This window comes from Zingiber officinale, chromosome 2A (genome assembly GCF_018446385.1).
Source record: "Zingiber officinale cultivar Zhangliang chromosome 2A, Zo_v1.1, whole genome shotgun sequence".
NCBI lineage: Eukaryota > Viridiplantae > Streptophyta > Magnoliopsida > Zingiberales > Zingiberaceae > Zingiber > Zingiber officinale.
The window spans coordinates 96,339,796-96,349,340 of NC_055988.1; positions in this window are offsets into that span (position 1 = coordinate 96,339,796).

Sequence of the window (9,545 nt, forward strand, 5' to 3'; positions counted from 1 at the left end):
TTGATATTGTTTCCAACTACCAAAAAAAATGTTATCTACGTATAGTACAAGAAATATCACAACGTTTCCATCACACCTTTTGTATACACAAAACTTATCCGGTAACTAAATAAATCCATAGGTCTGGATTCCTTTGATAAACCGGATGTTCCAAGACCTTGAAGCTTTGCCTCAGTCCATAGACTGATTGAGCTTACACACAAAATGCTCTTTGCCCTTTGCAATGAACCCTTCTAGTTCCTATATATGGATGCTTTCTTCAAGACTTCCATTAAGAAATGATGTCTTGACATCCACTTGCCAAATAGATAAAAGAATCCATATAGACTTAAGCATAGCTACCAGTGAAAAAGTTTCCTTTTTCATCAATCCTTGCTTTGAAAGTTTCCACCTTCCTGTCTATCCTTCTTTTCCTATTGTAGACCTATTTTTATCAAATGACTTTTACACCATTTGGTGGTTCTACAAGTTTCCAGATTTTATTAGAATACATATATTCTAATTCTGTATTCATTGCTCTTTGCCAAGATGCTGCATCTTTATCTTGGAGTGCTTCATCATATGTCCGGGATCAAACTCATGTTCATTTGGGATCAAGTCCAAAAACTCTCCCAAAACATGAATCTTTTAGGTTTGCTTGACAACCCTCCTACTACGATGAGCCACTGTCTATGTATCATTTATGATACGTGTTGCAGTTTCTTGTGATATTTCATCTTGTACAGTTGGTACTAGATTAAATATGTCCTTTATAATTTCTTTAAGAACAAATTTACTTTTGGGCTTGTGGTTTATTACATAGTCCTTTTCTAAAAATCGGTCATTGATGCTAACAATGACCTTCTGATTTTTAAGACTATAAACCTACTTTCATTTCTCAAGGATAACTTACAAACAAGTGAATTCCTGTCTAACTTATCATTGTCTCTCTTCAGCATATGTGCTGGATTACCCGAATCCGAATATGCTTCAAAATAGGCTTATGCCTATTTAGCAATTCTATATGAGTAGAGAGTTCTGACTTTGGAAGGTACTATTTTCACTTCCGTTTCAAGAGTATATCCTTAAAATAAATTTGGTAATTTTCCAAATAACTCATCATCAATCTACTTATTTTCATAAGAGTCCTATACCTTCCTTTTTCTACACCATTCTGTAGGGATGTACCAGGTGCAGTTAGTTGGGATTGAATCCCTACTTCTGATAAGTGACTCCTAAATTCTCCCAAGAGGTACTTGCCACTACGATCTCACCGTAGTGTCTTGATACTTTTACTTTGACGTTTCTCCACATCAGCCTCGTACTCTTTGAACTAATCAAAGCACTTAGACTTGCGACACATCAAGTAAATGTATCCGTATCTTGAATAGTTGTCTATAAAATAGATGAAATATTCGATACTAACTCTTGTCATAGGATCACACAAATCAGAATGAACCTATTCCAATGTATCTTTGGCTCTATACCCCTTATACTTAAAAGCTTTTTGGTTATTTTTCCTTCCAAGTAAGACTCGCAGGTTGGAAAGATTTCCACTACCAATGAACCCAAAAGTTCATCAGCTACCAATGAATCCTACTCAAGTTAATATAACTTAGCCCTAGATACCAAAGATATAATTGGTTTATTTCCGAAGGTTGCTTTCTCTTAAAGTTAGAAGATGTGTTACTAATTTCCATTTGTTGCATCGTGGGAGTTATTGGATTTATAAATTGCCAACCAACATACCAAAACAGATAACTTCCCTCTTTTTCTTAATAACAACTTTGTTATTAAAAGAGGCAGAATATCAAGTTCTTTGAATAGTTTAGAAACTGAAAACTAGTTCTTTCTAAACTTTGTACGTAAATACAATTACTTAAAATCTATATTTTATCAAAGGATAAACATCTCCCACTGCAACAGCTGCTATTTTTATAGCAGTGCCCATGTGGACGGTGTTTTTATTTTCATTTAGTTGTCGGGTTTCCTGGAACCCTGCAATAAATTGCGGACATGATTAATGGCATCTGTATCTACACTCTAGGTTCTAGTAGATAACACCACTAAACATATTTCAACTAATGAATTAAATACACCTATATTGTTCTTTAGTTCTAAAAAGACAGACTACCTTAATGTCCAAGTCCTATTTCCAATCATTACAATCGGGACTACTAAGTCTTTTCTATAGTATAACAACTAGGGAATTGCCAAACATTTTAAATCCTAAGAATCCCAAAAATATTTGGTCAAGATCAATTCCTTAAAATCCCCATGAATTTTGTATGCCACGATAGTGTGGACGTATACAAAATCAAAGAAGAGATTTTATCCATTAATTTTATTATCTCGTCAACTTTACTTTATGATGAATAAAATTAATAGTTGATCTTTATTTGATCAAATATTTGGTCAAAATTTTTGAATTTAAAATAACATTGATTCCTCAAATAATATTATTTAAATTCACCAACACCTCAAACACCGTGAATTTTGCATGCCACGATAGTGTGGACATATACAAAATTAAACATTTGTAAGAGGAGGGATTTACCCATTAATTATCTTGTCAATAAATCTTTATGACAAATAAAATTACCTCAAACATCGTGAATTTTGTATGCCACGATAGTGTGGACGTATACAAAATCAAACATTTGTAAGAGGGGTTTTTAATTTTATTATCTTGTCAACTTATTTATTTGACAAATTAATAATTGATTTTCTTCAGTCGCACAAATAATAGCAGTGACTCCGATGGGGAGGATACTATTAGACGTGCCTAAGTGTATACCATTACTTGACACTAAGTCCATTAATAAGATTGTGCCCCTTCCGATGGGGAAGATCACACGCTCTTAATTAACTTCCTATAGTCATCCAAAATGGAAGTTTAATCTAGTGATCCGCAAACAAGCTCATCCGATATGGAGGAAGGCACTCAGAGCCAACGTGCAAACTTGTTGCATCACTTATAAACCAGTAATGGAGACCGTGGAATTTATTTAAAATAAATCCCTCTCCCACTTAGTTATTTAAAGTGAGGAATTTTGACTATGCTAGCCTACTTAACATGCATACTAACAAGCACACACAACACAACATAAAAAGTAATAAATGGAAAAACTAATTTTCAACTATTATGACTTTTATCTATTGCTGTCCTCCGTGTGTCGCCAACCCTAGCTGCTGTCATCTTTGGCCACCGCCACCGGGTCTAGTTGTTGCATCCATCTTGCTCCTTGTTCCGCTGCGCCTCTGATCCTCAAAAGGTTCCACGCCTTACAAGATTCAATCCGCGACATAAATAGAATTTTACATTTTTCGATCCTATATTCCTCGAAGGAATGTACATGTATCTAGATCAAAAAATAAAATCCTAATAAAACTAAATACAGCTCCTGCTGTATTTTATAATACAATCATGCACACACAATAAAATACCCTTGACATGTCCAAGGGTCCAATCACATACACAATATCTATAAGCCATAATAGTTGGATCCTGCATCCACAAAGTTAGCACATCCTACTATTATCCTGCCTAAATTATGTATGACATGTGCATAATTAAACTAATACAAAATACACAGAGGCAAAACCCTAGCTCTGATACCAATTGTTGGTTGCTACTCGGAAAACCTAATGGTTCCACTGTATGAAAATTTTGTACAAAGGTCTGAACCTTTTCCTAGCTACCATGTGTTCTTTTAAATTAAACTCGGATCGCCTGCGAAACTTAACACATTTGATCCTAAGTTTAATTTATTTGTTCTTTTAGGTTTAGACTTGGATCTTCTACGGAACTTAACACTTTCGATCCAAATCACCTAGGTTATTAATTCTATTAAATATTAATTTTCAAAATTGGCTTCCAGTACTGACGTGGCGAGGCACATGTCCTTCTTGGATATGGGAGCAACCACCACCGACTAGACAAAGCCTTTTAAGGAAAGCTAATATTTAATTTCCTGAAATAACTTTAGGTCAACCAAAAAGAACAATCAAATCACAAGGAAAAAAAACAAAAGCACACAACATCGAAAATAAATTTGAAATACTAGAATCGCATGCCTCTTGTATTTGGTATTTTTACAAAGAAATAAAACTAGCATGATACGGAAAAACATTACTAGTTATACCTTTCTTTTGAAGACAAAGACCTCTTGATCTTCTACCGTATTCCTCTTCTAACCTCGGACGTTGTGTGGGCAACGATCTTCTGAGATGAGAACCACCTTTCCACCTTCCTTCTTTCTTCTAGATTTCAGCCACAATAAATTTCTTCAAGGATGAAGAATTTCGGCCACCACTAATACTCCAAGGGATGCTAGAGACGAGGCTTGCTTTTGTTGGAGTGTATACTGAAAGCCTAAGCTTTGTAAACATTCATTATGAATAAAGAATCACATTTGGTTAAATTATCTACATTTAGTTGTAGTTGTTCAATTAATTTATACTGTAGATAACATAGTATGTGGTGCCACATGCAGAAGATGATGTTATTAGTACCTTATAAATTATAAACAGTAGCTCACGACCAAAATGGAAAGGAACAAACCATTAGAAGGTCGTAGTGTAATTAGGTATTAGTTTATCTTGACTGTATAATTACACTAGTACCCTTAGAGTGTATTGAGTAGGACCATTTGAGGTCGTTTCTTTTATACTGACTTTATAAAGAAACAAAGACCTCGGTTATTATGGAAGTGTGTGCTCTTAATCCTAATATAATAACAAGCACATATATTTGATATTTATTTCTTTAATTTATCAATGGGTGAGATTTAGTTCGATGAATCAATAAGCCCGATAAGTTGGGAAATAGTATCACTTATAGTGTGTGTTGTTGATTATAGAAGGAAACTGTGTCCTAGAGATACTAGGTTGATAATGTCCTCAAGAGGAGCTCATAAGGATTGTCATGTTAAACTCTGCAGGTGGACCTAGTCCGACATGATGATAAGGTTGAGTTATACTACTCTTGGACTAAGATATTAATTAAATGAGTTGTCCGTAACTCACTTAATTAGTGGACATTCGATATCCTAAACACAGGGAGACTAACACACTCATAATAAGAAGGAGCCCAAAAATGTAATTTGGGATTGGTGCGGTAGTTCAATAATAGTTCTCTAGTGGAATGAATTATTATTGATAAAATTAAGTTGTGTGTTCGGGGCGAACACGGGATGCTAAATTTTATCGGGAGACCAAAACCAATTCCTCCTCTCGGTCCCTATCGTAGCCTCTTATTTATAGAGTACTATACCCACCTATACCCACCTTTTATACCCACCTAAAGGGGGCCGGCCAAGCTAGCTTGGGAACCAAGCTAGGGCCGGCCTAGGTATAAATTGGGGTGGCCGGCCCTAGCTTGAACCCAAGCTAGAGGGGCCGGCCAAATTAAATTAAAAAGGAATCTTAATTTTAATTTTTATTATGTGGAAGATATAATTTATTAAAGAGAATTAAAATTAAATTATCTCTCTTGTAAAAGATCTACAAAAGATTAAAGAAAGAGATTAGATCTCTTTCCTTATTTGTAGATTGGTGAGATATTTTATTTTCTCTTTAAAAATTATTCACATATTGTAAAATTAAAATTATGGAAATTTCTTTTTATCAACCATGAAGAGATTTTGAAGAGAAATTTTAATTTTAAAATTTTCGGAAACAAATTAGGAAGTTTTAATTGTTGATTGAAACTTGTCTAATTTGATTTCATGATGTGGCCGGCCATTAGAATTTAATTGGGGAAATTTTATTTTATTTTCTCAATTAAATCATGTCAAGGAAATTAAGGAAATTTTATAGTAATTAAATTTCCTAATTTGCCTAGGTCAAGGAATATAAAAGAAGGGGTGAGGGTGCCTTCATGACACACAACCTCTATTATTTTTCTCCCTCTTTTGTTCCTTGGTGTGGCCGGCCATCATCATCATCTCCCTCTCTTCCTCTTGTGGTGGCCGAACCTCTCTCTTCCCTTGGAGCTCTTGCGGTGGCCGGATACTACTTGGAGAAGAAGAAGAAGAAGGAGAGAAAGCTTGCATCTCTTGGAGCTTGGTTGGTGTTTTGTTCTTCATCCTTGGTAAAGCTTCTTTGTGGCCGAACCTAGCTAGGAGGAGAAGAAGGTGGTTGGTGATTTCTCATCTCGGAAGATCGTTGCCCACACAACGTCCGAGGTTAGAAGAGGAATACAGTAGAAGATCAAGAGGTCTTTTTAGAAGGTATAAGTAGTAATTTTTCCCTTCCGTATCATACTAGTTATTTATGGAAATAATACCAAATACAAGAGGCTTACGATTCTAGTATTTTGAATATGTTTTTCGATGTTATGTTCTTTTGTTTTATTTTTCCTTGTGATTTGATTGTTCTTTTCGGTTAACCTAAAGTTATTTTAAGAAATTAAATATTAGCTTTCTATAAAAGGTTTTGTCTAGTCGGTGGTGGTTGCTCCCATATCCAAGAAGGTCGTGTGCCTCGCCACGTCAGTACTGGGAACCAATTATGGAAATTAATATTTAATGGAATTAATAACTTAAGGAGATTTGGGTCGAACGTGTTAAGTTCCGCAGGAGACCCAAGTCAAAACCTAAAAGAACGAATAGATTAAGTTTTGGATCAAACGTGTTAAGTTCCGCAGGTGATCCAAAATTTAATTTAAAAGAACACATGGTAGCTAGGAAAATGTTCAGACCTTTGTACAAAATTTTTGTACAGTAGAACCTCTAGGTTTTCTGAGTAGCAACCAACAGCTTTCTCTTCTTCTTCTCCTTCCTTGATCCGGCCACAAACAAGAGCTCCACCAAGAAGATAGGTTTCGGCTAACAAGAGGAGAGGAGAGAAATAGGGCCGGCCACCAAAACCAAAGAAGAGAGGGAGGAAAAGGAATAGAGGTTGTTCACTCATGAAGGCTCCTCTACCTCCTTTTTTATAATCCTTGATCTTGGCAAATAAGGAAATTTTAATAAAAACTTCCTTAATTCCTTTACCATGAAAAGGAAAATTTTATTTAATTAAAAATAATTTTTCTTCTCATTATTACAATGGCCGGCCACACCAAATCTCCAAACAAATAAAAATTTTAAACACAAATTAAAACTTCCTTATTTGCTTCCGAAAATTTTATAAAAAATTTCTCCAATAATTTTTATCCCTTCATGATTGGTTAAAAGGAAATTTTATAAATTAAATCATTCTTTAAACATGTGGATAATTTTCGGAAATTTATCTCTAAAAATTAAAATCTCCTTTCAATCTACAAATAAGGAAAGATATCAAATCTTTTCTTAATCTTTTGTAGACACTAATAAAAGAGAATTATTAATTTTAAACTTTCTTTTAAATCATGAACATGGTTAAAAGGAAAATTTTTACCAAAATTAAAATCAACCTTTTAATCTGCAAATAAGGAAAGAGATTTAGCTCTTCTCTTAATCTTTTGTAGAATCTTATAAAAGGAAAGATTTAAAATTTTAAACTCTCTTTTAAATCATGTTATCCACATAAGAAAAATTTAAAAAAATAAAAATCCTTTTATTTTAATTTGGACCGGCCACACCAAGCTTGAACCCAAGCTAGGGCCGGCCACCTTGAAGCACCCATGAACCAAACTTTGGCCGGCCCTAGCTTGGTCTCCAAGATAGCTTGGCCGGCCCCTATGGAATGGGTAAGAAGGTGGGTATAGAACTCTATAATTAAGAGGCTATGATAGGGATCGAGAGGAGGAATTGGTTTTGGTCTCCCGATAAAATTAAGTATCCCGTGTTCGCCCCGAACACATAACTTAATTTTATCAATAATAATTCATTCCACTAGAGAACTATTATTGAACTACCACACCAATCCCAAATTACATTTTGGGCTCTTTCTTATTATGAGTGTGTTAGTCTCCCTGTGTTTAAGATAACAAATGTCCACTAATTAAGTAAGTTACTGACAACTCACTTAATTAATATCTAGCTCCAAGAGTAGTACCACTCAACTTCATCGTCATGTCAGACTAAGTCCACCTTCAGGTTTAACATGACAATCCTTATGAGCTCCTCTTGGGGACATTCTCAACCTAGATCACTAGGACACAACTTCCTTTTATAATCAACAACACACACTATAAATGATATCATTTCCCAACTTATCGGGCTTATTGATTTATCGAACTAAATCTCACCCATTGATAAATTAAAGAAATAAATATCAAATATATGTGCTTGTTATTATATTAGGATTAAGAGCACACACTTCCATAATAACTGAGGTCTTTGTTCCTTCATAAAGTCAGTATAAAAGGAACGACCTCAAATGGTCCTACTCAATACACTCTAAGTGCACTAGTGTAATTATATAGTTAAGATAAACTAATACCTATTTACACTACGACCTTTCAATGGTTTGTTCCTTTCCATCTTGGTCGTGAGCTACTGTTTATAATTTATAAGGAACCGATAACATGATCTTCTATGTGTGACACCACACACCATGTTATCTACAATATAAATTAATTGAGCAACTACATTTATCGTAAATGTAGACATTTGACCAATGTGATTCTTATTTCTAGATAAATGTTTATACCAAAAGCTAGGCTTTTAGTATATATCCTAACAATCTCCCACTTATACTAAAAGACTAAGCTGCCATATCTGCTACCGTACATCTGATTCCCAACCCTTCAACATGCCCATCAAAAGCTCTTACCTTAAGGACCTTAGTGAAAGGATCTATAGGTCATCACCTGATGCAATCTAGGCGGCAACAACTTCTCCTCGTTTATATAATTTCTCGTATTGGGTGGTACTTGCACTCTATTGTGTTTACTTACCTTATAGACTTTTGGTTTCTTCGAGTTTGCTACTGCACCAATATTATTACAATAAATTGTAATAATCTTTGGACAAACCAGAAATCATATCTAAGTCTATCTTGAGGTTATTGAGTCATTCATCTTTTATGGCTACCTCAGAGGCTTGCCATATACTAAGCTTCAATGATAGAGTCCAGAAAAACACCTATGCTTATCACTCTTCCATAGTTATGATTTTACCTCCTAAAGTAAACACAAAACCCCGAGGTTGACTTACTATTGTCCCTTTCCGATTGGATGTTAAAATCCATGCAACCCATAGGGAACAAATTATCTGCCTTACAAGCTAGCATATAATCTCTCGTGCCTCTAAGGTACTTCAATATATGCTTTATCGCAGATCAATGTCCTTGTCCAAAGTTGCTTTGATGTCTACTAACTATGCCCACGGTAAAATAGATATCTAGTCTCGTACACAGCATTGCATACATTAGGCTTCCCACAGCCGAAGCATAAGGAACTGCCTTCATGTCCTTTATCTCCTTTGATGTCTACGGAGACATTTTTTTAGATAAAGTTACTCCATGCTAAAAAGGTAAGAAACCGTTTTTGGAGTTTTGCATGCTTAAAACGAGCAAGGATTTTTTTTTTGATATATGAAGCTTGGGATAATTAAAATATTCTTTTCTTGCGATCCCTTATTACTTTGATCCCAAGAATATATTCATTCTCCCAAGTCCTTCGAATTGTTTGGACA